A 15,423-nucleotide genomic window follows, 5' to 3' on the forward strand; every position below is an offset into this window, starting at 1 on the left:
AAATGTATAACCAAGAATTTTCAAGGAGTGTAAATGTTCCTTTGCACTAGCCTGGATGTTTACAGTGTTTTAACCATTAATTTGCTTATGATAAAAATATTAGTTGGAAGTTGCCAGTAGCATATAACGGCATTACTTTCTACTTAGCATTTTCTAAGGATCCATGCAATTTTAGGCAATAAATGCAAAAAAAAGGTAAAATGTGTTTTCTCTTCCACTCAATAGCCATTTCTCTGATTTTGAAATGTATAAATGTTGAAGTGGGGCTTTCACCAGTAATTTCAGTCGTTGTTTTGATACTTCATGCTGTTGTAGAAGACTGGGAGCCTCCTGAGATTTGGGGAAGATGTGGTCACTGGGATTGCACGAATGAATGGGCTGTTTTGGTAAAGGAGGATCAATACTTTTTATTTATTAAGAGTTCTTAAGTACCAGTAAAGGTTTGGAATACGTAAATGTCTTAAAGTATAAATAAATGCCTGAGATTAACAGGAGGCCTATTGTATGCAACTAAACCTGGCAGACATTTGTGAGCCAACATTTTATCCGAAACAAAGGCTTCCTTACTTGCTTTGAGATGATACTGAATGCTGCAATTACTAATACTATGTCACGAAGTTTAGTATCACTCTATCCAATAAAATGTGTTGAACAAAGCCATGGTAACTGTTGAAAACTTTGCCCCCCCCCAAACCACATCTTCTCACATTCAACACCCGAGACCGTAAGAGTGGTCCCCTGCCTGGAAGCATGTTGTGCTCCTCAGTGGATAGAATCCAGACACACATGTTAGTAGATGACTTCAATCATCCCACATGGGACCCATACCGCGCACATTTCCCTTTCTTATTTTTAAAGTCCATATGTTTGTTTGGCTGGAAATCAAGTTTCATTACATGCTCCTATTATTCCACTGTATAACAATTTTATTTATAGGGCATTCACGTGAGGACTAATTTCTTTGCTAGGAAGGCTACTAATGCTTATTTAAACTCACTATAATGGAAACAATATTGCTAGAAGTCCTAAGAAATGCTGGAGTTTCGAGCCATACCTTTGTTTCCTTTCCTGATAATGGGATTCCATGGAGTCCATCTTATGCAAATGTGCTGAAGGTAAGCAAGAACTTTATTAAATGCTGGAAATTCCTGTAGAAAGTACGCATGGTGTACTTAATCTCATTAAGAAGTCTTCCTAATGCCAAAACTACGCTAGAATTCAGGGACTCACATATGTAATGAATGTGTCTTAGAAAACCAGGCACTAAGTAGGCAATTTGATTTTTTTTTGTTTTTGTTTTTCTCCGGTACCGGGAACCGAACTCACGACCTTGCGCTTGCCAGGCAGGCGCTTTTGCCGCTGAGCTAAATCCCCAGCCTGGCAATTTGATTTTTGAATGGACTATATACACAGAAATGATGATCTTGCTTTCCCTACGACTCTGCACGTTGTTGGCCGTGGCACTCGTTCTGAGGCCGAACAGGAAGTGGATCTTCTGGAACAGTAAAAGCTCACTGATGCCAAGTCAGGTCCTGGACTACTTTTCCACACGGATCCATAGGTGATTAGATAATGTTTGCTGCAAAGGACGGGCTTCACACCCTCACCTTCACGTTCGGGGGGTCTGGTAGCAGCTGAAGATGTTCCAGTATAAACTGTGGAGAGTTTATACACCTAATGAAAGAGGCTTTCTCTTTTAAGAATGTCACTTTTGTGTGTCTGTTTGCATTTTTCCCCACAGCAGTTTTATTTATTTATTTATTTACGTATGTATGTATTTATTTTTGATGTTTGCACTTTTGCTTACAGGCATAGCTGCGGTGTGTGACTTCATGGGTGGGGGCTTTCCCCTCTGAGAAGTGTCCAGGCCACATCTCTGGCCACATGCTGTGTGTCCAAGCCCTGGTAACCTCTTACTTAATCTTCTCTTCAGGACGTCTGTGTTGGTGGGAATGATGATGGGCCCATGTGAGCCACCTTGTATTGTGGTACGTGAGATGTACGTGGGAAGAAGGTGTGAGAAATGTAAATGCTTTCAGTGAGTGTGTAAGTGGTTTTGTTACATTCACTCTTATATTCGTAAAATACGGGAAAGAAGAAATAAGTAACCTTAAACATTTGAAGTAAACTCAAACCTCAATTTACTCTCAAACTAGAGGGCTCGTGTTCATTGTTCATTTTCTCTTTGGAATTACAACTTGTTTTAAACACCACTCAGTTTGTATCCAGCTTATGTTCCTAAGCAACAAAAATACCAGATCAGGCACCCATTGTTATGTTTTACAGAGGAACCAAATAATAGATATTTTCAAAATTTGCAATTCTGTGGGAAGGAGACCATGCATGCCTCCAGGTATTTTGCAGGATGGATAGAAACTAAAGCTGTTGGCGATGTACACATTTCCTGACACAGAGGCGAGATTTTCCTCTCATCTCACGTGGAGACTTTCATTATTACTGCATTTGAGTGTCAATATTTCTTTCTCCAGTTATAAAATTTGTATTTGTTCTGATGGCCATTACCCTTTTACATGAGCAAATGTGAGAGTCTTTACATGTAGAATTATATGAGTATTGTTTATTTGGCTAGGGAAAGAAACTATTATTTAACAAAGTTTTCTAAAAGCAACAGCTTTATTCCTTTTGAAACATCACAATAGTGTATTGATTTGATAGTTTATGCATAACAGTTATATCTCTTATGTAGAGCCCCGTTATTTTTCAGAGTTAAAAACTATTTTGAAACAAAGACATATTTTGACTCGAAGAGTCGTGACGTTAGCGATGGGATAGTATCTTGGTTCCAGCTGAGTAGCGTGTATTTCACAAGCGCGCAGGGCAGGTACTCTTGCATCCTGAATACACCCTCACGGGGCTTCAGGCAAGTGGCTTGCAAGTTTTCCCTCCCATCCCTTAGCCTGCCTGTTTTACTCTGTGACAGTGACATTTGGTGCCATTTTTAGTTTTGAAGTACCTCATATGATTTATCTTCTTCCTTCATTTTTTTCTGATGATTTTCTTTATTTGTCCATGTGTGCAGTACGTGGTATTTCCATTCCTGTGCGGCGTGGGTACCCATGCACGACGCGTCTTCATTCCCCTTTCCATCCCCTGCCCTTCTTCTGACCCCTCCATCTCCTGGGCCTTTCCCCTCTGAGAAAGATCTTTCTCCCTACTTCCTCATACCTACCTTTTATTTTGTACTTTATTTATACTTTGAGTTTCTCCTATGAGACACCCTATTTAAGGGTGATATTTAAGCTTGTGTGTTTGATTTACTTCACTTAACTTTATGGTCTCAAGGTGCATCCACTTCCTACAAATGACTCAAGTTTATCTTTCTTTATGGCGGAGTAGTACTATTGCCTATTCATTCTGTGTCATTTCCAAGAAGTCACTGCCAAATCCAATGTTATGAAGAGTCCTTGGGTTTCCTTTAAAGTTTTATAGCTTTGCTCTTATGTTTTGGTTTTTGATCCATTTTGGGTTAATTTTTATAAATAGTTTAAAATAAGGATTCAACTTTATATTATAGCTTTTAAAAAATGTATGTTTGTACATATGTGTGTGTTCATAGGTTCATATATGTATAACACTATGTGTTTATAGTATTTTTAAAGGGGCTCTAACGAAGCTATTGAGTTTGAGCATTACTGTTACATTATAGAAAAGGTGAAGCATCTGAGGCAAAGCTTGCCATTTTAACCACTGCCAATCTATGTATGGAATTCTCCTTAAAAACCTCACAGACTCTAGGTAATACAGGTAGTAGAAATATTCTTTTGGAAACCAGTACATACGACAGTTAAGGATTTAAAATTTGGAATTTCAGGAGAAAATTTGTCTCTTGAAAACTGACAGCCAGTTTTATGTAAGTAACTATGGCAGAAACATGTATAATATCAACTCTATATCCAAAGACAAATTCCATAGCATCCTGAGGATTTTGTACTCAAGGTATACTTTCAAAATATGTGACATGGACAATACAGAAAAAACACAAAAGGATCTCCACTTCTGAAAGAGTTTATTATTTTGTTAAAAATAAGAGAGCTAATGTCTGTTGGAGAGAAGATAGCTGCAGACTCAGACTGTAGCTACTGGGCATTGCCCTACCCTCGTGAGAACCTGTCTGTCTGGCCTGTAGATGCTGATCCACCAAGGAAAGGGAGCCAGCCAGGGCTGTCTTGGCATGGCAGAAGGTCCACAAGCAGCCTGGAGCACACCAAACTCCAGTCAGGTCCTTCCCAGAAAATATTTTTTGACACACGTTTAAAAAATGATGATCCTTTTCATTTTCCAGCTTTAAGGCTTGTTAAGAAAATTAAGAAAGAGTGACATGGTGAGCATTCTTTATCATCTACTGATAGCATTCGTCCTCCAAACACACATACACACACACACACACACACACGTGAGCTGTCTGTAATGGATACACATACATACATTATTAAATGCCTGTTAGTATGAATACATTTATATATTCACACTAACTCTACTCTCTTGTTGATAGAAAATACAAACATTTTGAGTCCAGAGGAAGAATGAACGACATCATGGTTTTGACATCTTCATATTCAGGCATTGTTTTAGAACCGAGGACAGCTATGTCCATCGCTTATAATCATGGGATTTGATGTTTACATTGCTGTCCTCTAACATGTTGCAAACGACCCTTTCTTCCTTCTTGTCATCTGGATCTCATCTTTGTGTGTGTAAGACATTCACCCACACATCCCCCCAGCTGCACAAATTGTAAGGGGTCTTAAGGATGATTTACTTAAAATTCCAAGCATTTCAATGTACTGGCAAGAGGGACTAATTTAAAAGTAGAATTATATTTCTTTAAAAATGCTGTATACAAGGCTGTTGTCAGTGGTTTTATTAACTATTTTCAAGGACTTAGATAATTACATTTTAAAAAATAATTTTTTCGGAGGCTTCTAAACATGACTTCCCCCCTGGGGCAGTGTGTTCTTGGGTGGCTCCACACAGGAATCTGTGAGTCTGGCTTCCGGTTGGATGGAGCCCTGCTCTGGGTCGGTTCTGCTGCACAACTAGGTTCTTCAGCAAAAGCTTGGGTTAGGGAATACACCTTCCTACCTATCCTCAAAAGCTTTTTTGCACCAATCGGTGCATTGAAGTTGAACTGACCCACATGCCAGGTGAGCATTCAGACAACACTTTAGGCTTTGGAAATCAATTGCAGTCACTGAATAGGGTTGGAAAAAAAAAACACAGCTGGAGGCGGAGCTTTATGTTTGGGAATCAAAGGTTCTCTGCTAAACTTTAATTGCAGTCTCCTTTGCGATATTTAATGTCACAAGATTAACCTCACACATACTTTACTTCAATCTTGCATTCAGACACCACTGAAAAGATTAGAAGTTGGAGAATCCAAGCCCAGCTCCACTAATTTTCTTTTGACTTGTGAATTGGCTTCACTAAATCAATCAGAGAGCAACAGAAGGCCCCTATGTATTGTAGTTACTAAGGGGTTGGGTAGCAAAAGTCACTCAGTTTTCTTTTTTGTTTCAGAATGGCTTCCATACAAAACAGTTCACGGCAGTTCCGAAGAGCAGACTGGGGAAAGTTAGGGAAGCAGAGACTGTGATTCCAGTCAGGAGTAAATGGCACGGAGAGGAGTCTGTTGAATGAGACACGGCCTCTTCAGTTCATTCCGATGACTAAGAACACGGATGTGATTCAAGTGTGTTAGCAACCATAATGCATGCTCTCGTGCAATCAAAAACGATGGTTTTTAAGTTCTCTCTCTTGACTTTCCAGTCACTTCATCCTCCCAGTAAGGAAGACCAACTTAGATATAATATTTCACTTGTTTTACTTGTGCTTTCTTCTTTACGTTTTCCTACCACACACCCAGACTTCTTCTCTCTCTGACCACCTCCTCCTTCTCACATTACTGAGAACTGAACCCAGGTCCTTCCCCGTGAGCTACATGTCCAGGCCATTTGTGCTTTTTAGTTTGAGAGAGCTCACTAAATTGTTTAGGCTGGGCTAAAACTTGGGATCTTCTCGCTTCAGCCTCTCAGAGTTCTGGGATTACAGGTGTGCGCCACCACACCTGTCCCCCCATTACCTTTTCCTTCCTTTTACTATGCATGTGTGTGTACCATTGAATACCATCCTAAATTCATGACATTTGAAATTATGGCCTTTTGACTGTATGATTCTTTGAAAACAATGTATTTTCAGTAGAAACCGTACTTGCAGTTTTGAATTTTGATATTTACCAAGCTTGCAGTATATGGTGTGGGTCTTCTCCTATTTTGCGGGGCAGTAGCACCCCCAGCTCCCATTCCCCCACAGTCACCAGGGTGAACAGCTCACATTCTGTGGTGTGCTGGGTGGGTCAGCAGGTTAGATGCATTTGACACATGCTTGACTTATAATATTTCACTGATGGTGGGCAGGCTGGAACACAACCTCATCATAAATCAAGTCCTAATGGTAGATAGCGTTTTTCTCAAGGATAACTATCTGTGTTACTATGATTGTGTAAATGCTACTCACTGCTGCCATATGTAGAATTGTACAGTCCCATTTCCTCCCCTGTAAAACTTGCATCCTCTGAAAAAAAATCTTTCAATTTTTATTCATTCACATTTTTTTAAAAGGCTATTTGTATGACCTTTACCTTAAGGATAAATTTAAGTATCGTTCTTTTAAAATACAAATACTATTTCCAACATTTGAAGGCAATTTTGCCTTCTTCCAAGAAATAAACCTGCACAAATGGATGATCCTTATCATTAATTTTAGGGCAAAGTATTTGTGTAATATGTAGTTACCTCTGTTTTATTCCCAATAGCTAAAGATACATTTACTATGTCGGTGATCTTAGGCATATTGGTACTAAGTCATCTTGGACAGATCACTCATCCTTTCTGTGTTGAATTTACTCCCATGTAAAATGAGAATGATGGTAATACCTCTGTCAAAGGATTGTTGTGAATACTAAGAGTGAGTGTATGTGAAGCCCTTTGCATGCACTTGGAACACCATTATTACCAGATAACTGTTTACCTCAAAAATACATGAAGCCATTCATCAGTCAAGTGCTTTATCCTCTGGAAATGTGAGAATGCACATATAATTACACACACATATAAATTAAATTCTGTCACATGGAAAAAGCAATGAAATTTATCTTAGATAACAAACATACAGCTGTGTTGCTTAAGAAGGAAGCATTCTATCCAGGTGGGAAAAACACTGAAAGAAGTCTTTGCCAATGAAGAACAGAGATTGATAAAGAAGGGAATACAGAAGAGGTGCTCTAGATATGGACCCAGCAGAACTTGGGGAGTGAGTTTGGGAAGCTGAGTTGAGGAGGAAATAGAAGATGGTTCTATGATGTCTTGTCTGTGGGACCAGAGGGAATGTGGCACACTTAGCTATAATAACATGAGCTTCAGGAGAAAATAAAGGATGAGCAGATATAGGATGGGCAGAGAAAAAGGTCAGATTGTCCAGCCTGGAGTTGCAGTTCATGGGGTGTCAGTGAGTGGGGTGACAGTCAGTGTGAGAAGACACATGTCCAGCCAGTCCATGGGAATGTTAGCCTGCTGTTCAGAAGTGAGATGAGTGTCAGGGAAAAGGTGTGAGACCGGCAGTAGGAGGGGTGTGAATATTTTCCTGATGTAATGACTCCTACCATGGCTATTTCAATCTGCCAGGGTTTTAAAAATGAGCTTGAAAAATTCCTGAAAAATATACACTTAAAGCTGGTACCATCTGGCTCCAAAATAACTCAGGAGCAGAAGAGTTACTACTGTTGGAATTGAAGACATCTGTGTAAACTCATTGCATACATAAATGTATGGATATATGTATGTATGCATATATATATGCACTTTTATAGCAATATGTTTATATATAAGCAAGTTGGTAAATATGTTGTACATATGTGTAGGTGCAAATGTGTGTGTGCATATGTATTTACACATATATTCTTCAGAGAGGTGGGGAACTGCAACACCCAGAGAACAAGGGTACTTTGTGTCCAGATGGTGGACTCTAATTCCACATTAGAGGGAGTCCTTGGACAAATGGTTGATACAGGAGTTTGGGGAAAAAAAGGCACAAGATGAGCCTGGAACATTTCTTTGAGCTATAGTGAAATGCAATGTTCAGAGGATGAGCAGGACACATGAAAAAGACCACAAAGGCATCTGTGAGAGGTTGTGATTGGCCAATGTGGGGACCACTTCCGCACTGCCCCAGTAACATATACAACCCCTTGAATGGAATAGGAAGCTATGAGTTGGCTTGGATGAAGTAAATAGGTGAGAACATTAATAAGGTGTGAGACTCTATCATAGTCTCAAAGCAAAGTATCTACTGAGTATAAAAAACAAAAGTTTAACCTTATCCTGAACAACCTTGGAAGTCACTATACTGATAAAATCGCGGGGGTGGTGAACATCTCCAGCACTGGAACAAACTGAAAAGATGAATTACTCTGGAAGGATTCAGCGAGAAGCACACTGCCACTTCTACACTATCTCTGTGAAAGAGGAGGTAGCCCAGGTGTAATTATAAGGAAACATTCAAAAAACTCAGCTTACAAAATTAACTGGCTAAAAAGCATTTATGAGTGTCAAGGTCATAAAAGTGAATAACATATTGACAACTTCACCAGACCAAAGGCAACTAAATACACACGACTCCTAAATGTAATGTGACCCTGGTCTGGATTATTTTGCTACAAAAGGCAGCATGGGACACTTAGTAAAGACTGAACAAGCTCTATGGATTGGATAATAGTAATTTGTTTTGAATTTATTTATTATTATGGTTGAAGTGTGTTTCTATAGAGGTCAAGTCTTTCAGAAATAGACAGCAAAGAACTTGGGAATAATCAAGCATTCTGAAGGCACTCACTCAAACGATTCAGGAGAAAAAGTTCTTTGTATATACTTGAAACATTCTTCATATGAGTTGGAAATTACTTTAAACTATTCATCAGTACTTTTCACTTCTCCAGTTGTTACAATGCAATATATTAAATTAATTTTGTGAGTACAAGTACTTTGTCATACATAATACTTTAACTCAGTGATCCTATTCTTTACAGATTGTTTAAAACCTTTTTCTAGTTAACTTACATACCTCACTACATTTATTCTTTTTTTTTTTGTTTTTCTCCGGTACCGGGAACTGAACTCACGACCTTGCGCTTGCCAGGCAGGCACTTTGCCGCTGAGCTAAATCCCCAGCCCCATCACTACATTTATTCTTTCACCAATCATTGGAAGCAGTATGGTTATCAACAACCTTATTTTTTGAATAGATAAAGTGAAGCAAAAATAGTTTACTAGAGAACTTAACTAGTAAAGAAGTAACTGTTGAATGTCTATGGTACATGGACATCACACAAAGTGCCATGCTGTGCAATCTAGGGCTGCCAGTGCAAAGCTGGACCAAAATTGAGGTCACCTGATATTCACCAGATGCTGACTTCTGGTTATCACCAACATGTCTCATGTCAGCTGACAGCTGCCTTGCACTCATAGCACCTTCTCTGGAGTGCACTGTGGGCAGGACTGAGGAATCCTCTTGACTTCCTGGAGAGAATGTTTTGGCTGATAATTCATAGCATCTAGGTTTGAGTGGGAGAAGAATGTATGCATGTTGTATTTAACTACAAAATGCTGCTCTCATAAAAGGTAAATTGAGCCTCAGAAACTAAGGCAAAAGACAGAATAAGGACCACATTTTTGAATGATTTTAAATCAATTAAAAAAGGGCAGACAAATAAATCTAGCAGATAAAGAATTCTGAAGAACCATAATAATATCTTCATCCATTATTGTGTATCTAGTATGTGCTAATCAGTGTACCAGGCACCAACGAGGAAAAAAACTATAGGATTGACCCTTGAACTCTCATTTGAAGTAGGCTTAAGGCTGAAATGTAAGAGATAAACACAGAACAGAGCAGAATATGGGTGGCTTCTATCAGAGGCAATTGAGCAAGTTACCAGGTCCTTCAAAACCAGTGACAGAAGTGCTGGATTTTTCAGCTGAAAGAGGAGAGCATTCCAGGCAGAGGAAATAACATGCTACAGACAAAGTCATCAAAGTTTTCATGTGTCTATGAAATTTTGGTGTGGAAGAAGCATTGAGTGTGTGTGTGTGTGTGTGTGTGTGTGTGTGTGTGTGTGATTGCACATGCTCTGTGATATGAGAGAAAAAAGAGGCAGAAAGTGAAGCTGAGATGGGTAGGAACTAGAATAGGAAGGGACTTATTGCCAAGCTTAAGACTTTGAATGTATCCTGAAGGTAGAGTAACACTGGGCACCTACAGGGCTAGTTAGGTATCAGACAAGGCCAGTAGCTCTTGCACCCACTGGAGAATAAAGAGATGGAGGAGACAGCGGAGGAAATCTGTCTAAATGCATAGTGAGGAGGCCAGAAATAAGGCTCTAGAGGCCATGACAGTGGTTTAGAGGAGCAAGGAGAAGATGTGTCGTGGATACTGGAGTTGTCTGTTACCTGATGAGATGAAGGTTAGGAGGAGAAAGCACAGAAGGTAACCACAGGGACGCCACCACGTGGAGGAAAGCCACTTCAAACAGAGCCCAAAAAGGACGGGCTCAGGGGGACCAAAAAATATCGCAACTCTTGTGCTCAATGCTTGAAATTCCATCTCGCACCAAACCCACCATGCAGGTGAGGGGAAAGTGCAGAGATTAGTCCCTCCCTCCCTGGTCACACATGAGGAAGTATGAGTATTTTGCAACCAGGTGCAGAGGCTGGGAAGGAAGGCAGAGAAGTGGTGTATGGCGAGGGTGACAAGGGGCCAATGCTTAGCTGTGCAGCTGAAGTTTGGACCCAGGCTGAAGCTGTGGGAGAGCGGCAGGGAGAAAACAAAAAGAAAACACAGAGCTGAGGCAGTCTCCACCAGAAGGGCCTCACAGAGAAGAGCATCATGGGAAGAAACAGAAAGAACGCTGAGGAAGTCCAGAAACACCAGACTGGAGGGCTCAAGGGTCCAGAGTCCTGGGTTAACCAATGTGTGAAATCCTAAAGAGACAGGTAGTGACAAGGACTGGAGCAGGCTGTGGGGATTGGAAATAATAACAATGAGAAGTGACTGAGTCTTTTTTTTGTTTTTTTTTAAACAGGGTCTCACTTTGCAGTTCAGGCTAGCCTTGAGCTCACTTTGTAGCCCAGGGTGGTCTCGAACTCACAACGATCCTCCTGCCTCAGCCTACCAGGTGCTGGGATTACAGGCATGCGCCACCACGCCTGGCCGACTGATAGTCTTTAAAGACCATTAAATATGCAAATGTGTACTGCAACTATAAACATTCGGTTGGGCCTGCTTCTATTACACTGAGGCACAGACCAACTCAACACATTCCTTTAGCTAGACGGTAAAAACCTAGCCCAAACCCATGCGGACAGAATGTCTACCCAGGAGAGGAAGTAGCTGTGACTCAAGAATGTGGGAGTTTTACATGAACTTGCAGCTGGCCTTTGTGAGCAGGGCTGCGGCGGCAGGTGGGACCAGCGAGGAGGACCATGCTTGAGTTCTGAGAGCACCAAATTGTGCACGTTGCTAGGTCTCTGTGTTTCCTGGTGTCCCCGGGGGTCACGCGAGAACCTCCCAGTTGCCTTCCATCAGTAACAGTGCTTTGACTCCAGGGCAGATGCCGGACAACGTTAACCAGCTGCTGGAAAACACTCTTGACATTGCACAGGACCGTTACGAAGCCTGAGAAATGCATTTCAATTAAAATTTTAAATGAATATATTTTTATTTGTCACTTAAAGAAACTCTTTCTGACTTACCTGGAGATGTATCTTTCTTGCAGTGAGATTTGTGAAGAGAACCATTTATTTGCCTTTGCCAGTGAGTCCCATGCTGTGCGTTTTCATCTTCACACTTCTTTCTTGTTATATGATAGAGAAACTGGCCGAAGACCTAAAGCCCACAGGAAAGGCTTCTGTCCCCCATGGATACCTCCACCCAATTTTTCAATCTCAATAATTTCATTGGCAAAAGGAAGCATACCAGAAGTTGCCAACATTAATATGTCAAGTAACTAGTATGTCAAGTGTATCTCCGGTTTCAATTGGACAAGCCAACAACCGAATAGAAAACTTGGGGTGGGGAAGACAGAAGAATACAGAAAAAAGAAAACATTGAACTTTAAACTAAAGTAATACTATGCCCTTAAGAGTAGGTGGTGGAACAGCAACGAAAAACAAAACAAAACAAGACACTAATTATGCATTAGTCACAATAAGAAAAGAATGGAGTGACAAGCTATTTTGAAATAATCCCTAAAATAAATTTAAATTAAAATGCAAAAGCATCAAACTTTCCCACCACTTCTCTAAAAAACCCCAGAGGCTCTGAACTAAACTATTGGCAAAAACATGTCTCTTATGGGCATTTTGCCCAAAATATGATTTCTTCAAAACAGGATGTCCATTATTCATCATAGAGCCATTAATTCTATTCCCAATATACAAATTTCATATGGCTTTCACAACCCATCCAAAACAAAAAGCCCAAATAATAGCACAAGACAATGCACATAGCTAGAGAACAGCATGGAGAAAATGTGCTTCAAGAGACCTTACACACTGGTCAACGTCCAGTATTTCAAATTATATTTCAAATAAAATTTCCCACTCACTTCCTACAGCACTGAAGTATTAGAAAGGAAAGAAAGAAAGCTTTGCAGGAGATGGGTAAGATTGGAAAGAAGTCCATGGAAAATGTTAATGACCACGTTGACCAAACTGTGTGGTCTCTCAAGCAATAAATGGCTTCTCACTTTACTTCTTCTTAATGAGAAGAAATTAAGGAGGTAATTGCAGATGGAGGGAAGAGGTCCAAGCAAGTATCTAAGTGGTGCCTATTGCTCTTAATTCTCCCCAGGGTGGGAGGGTCTGGTCCACCTCAGCCTTGGACCCAACCTTCCACTACTCGTACCAACATCATCCAGCGGGCAGGTGTCCCTTCAGAATTCCTGTGTTAGGACTTTAACCTGGAGCTTCTGCCCTACCCTCTGCAGCCATGGGAGGATGTGGCAACCAGGAACCATGTTGAAGCAGAGGGAAGCCTTCACCAGATACCAAATCTGGATGCCTTTCCTAAGCTCTAGACCTGGGGGACATGCACTTGTGCTTTTTATAAAGGAGCAGTCTGCAGGCTTTTGTTATAGCAGCAGGCATGGACTGATACTGTCACACATGCACCTACTTTGAGGGTCAAGGAGGGGGATTCACTGTCCCTAGGTGCAGAGACCAGGCAAATCACTGAACCTCTGGCCAGTTCACCTGGAGGATGAGAAGGGCAGTGTGCACAGTACTCCAGAAGGAAGAACACCAGTGATCCCTCCTGCAGTCTCTGGTGCCAGCCTGAGTTCTGCATAAGGAGGGCAGGGAAAGGGCTCAGAGCTTTATTTTGTTTTACATTTTCTTTGCAGCAAGTCTTGCCCGTCCTCAGGGAGTTTTGGCTGTGAGAAATTTCTCTGAGTAAGACAATTTCCCGTAGGAAAATACAGATGGGCAATTGACTAATATTCAGGCTCTTACTGTCCTGGATTGAGTGTGGCAGGCAGATGAGGCTGACCCTCCACACAGTGAGAAACTGATGTCCCCCAAATCTAAATTAATTCTTGCAAGCAGCTGCTAGGGAGCTCAGAATGGAAATGTGGCTCATGAGCCTTTCTCCTCACCCTATGCTCCACACCCATTGCTTTTCCTCTCACTGACCTTAACTGGGTTAAGGAGAAAGACGCTGAGGGACTGGGAAAACTGCCCTGCTCCCAGTGGGGATTAAAAGCTAGCTCTCTATTGAGTATCCTGGGGAAAGCCAGGGAAGGAAGGGACGTAACTTCTGTATCTCTGTGAGTACTGGCATGTGTGTTACTATCCCTCTGGATGACATTAGAGTCACCCAACCTGGTGACTATGTCCAGATCCACCTGGTAGGAGTGAGGCAGACTTGCAGTGGGGAAGGGAACCAAGGGAAGCCTCCTGTATTGATTCAATGTATTGTTTTGTCTTCTACTACTGAAAAAGGTAAATGGCATTGATGCTTCATGTGCCTGTGTTGTGGATGCTTGTAAGTACTGAAAGGAATTTGACTGATTGGGAAAAACCAGGTGTGGAGAGGTGTTAACACATCTGGGGCCCCATGTCTTTCATGAACCTTTAGAGCTGCATCTCTGCAATGATAGATTTGGCCTTGAAGGCTCTGGCGGAGGTGGTCTCCACCTGGAGGTGGCCCTTCACATTTGCCTCCCGCCCAAGGACCCAGTTACCTGTCTTTTGAAAACCTGCTGCTTGCTCTTGGGTTCTTGTTGAGACTGAGCACTTGACCTGGGCAGAGGAACTGTGACTTTCTAACCTCATGTACCATTTGGAAGGTATCAACTTAGATTTAATGATGACAAAGTTAAAAGGGGTCCGAGAAGGCTCAGTTGTCAAATGGAAAATGGCAGACTTGGGAACCTGGCCAGCCTGGCCCTGGTGGCATCTTGGTAAGCTGGAAAAGGACAGCTGTTCTCCTGGACTACTTGCAGCAAAGCTGCTGGTTCATCGGATCCCTGACCCACAGATGGCCTTGTTTGGCTAGGCCTGACTCATGGGTGGCTTGGCTAAGTTGAAGGCCCATGGGACTCCCTGGGTGACCACAACTGTGCAATCTTGGGGTCAACTTCTCAGAACTGAAAGTGGACGCAGTCACTCCGCTCCATGGAAAGACTCCAGGATGTTTGAAAATGCAATCTTGATGAACCTGGTTGTGTCTCTACTGAATCTTGAGTGGTGGCCATGATCTGATTATCTGGATTGTCACTTGGAATATGATAGTCTGGCAGATTTAAAGATACTTGTCTTTGGCACCGACAACAGGAAACAAATGGTAGCTGCTGACTGGACCTTCTGGGTCACATGCAGATGAGCACATTCTCTGTTGACATTGACCGAAGTTAGGCAGTGGATGAGGCCCTCCCTGCCCACACTGCCTCCACTGGTCACCTGAACTCCTTTTGTACAGTTGTGGACACATGCCCACCTCGTGTTGGGCATAAAGTAGAAAACTTTGTATTTTTGATACTACCATTGCATTGTACTACTTTTGTGAGTGTATTTATGAGATGTGATAAAAAATACAGTGAATACTGCCAAGTGCCATCCCTTGGAAAGACGAGCTGCTACTATTGCATGGTACATGTCTGACTCCTGGCCAAAGTGAACTCACTTGTCTGCAGTGAGGGCTGTCACGTAGCACGGACATTTCCCACACTTGTTCCAGACACAGTAATTGCATCTGCGCAGTGACTTCTTTTATATGGTAAATATTTAAATTTTTAAGAATTATTACAGTAAAAGACACATGGCCATTCATCACCTTCAAAATCTGTCCCTTTGC

The sequence above is a fragment of the Chinchilla lanigera genome, unplaced genomic scaffold (genome assembly GCF_000276665.1).
Source record: "Chinchilla lanigera isolate Chin_1 unplaced genomic scaffold, ChiLan1.0 scaffold00119, whole genome shotgun sequence".
Taxonomy (NCBI): Eukaryota; Metazoa; Chordata; class Mammalia; order Rodentia; family Chinchillidae; genus Chinchilla; species Chinchilla lanigera.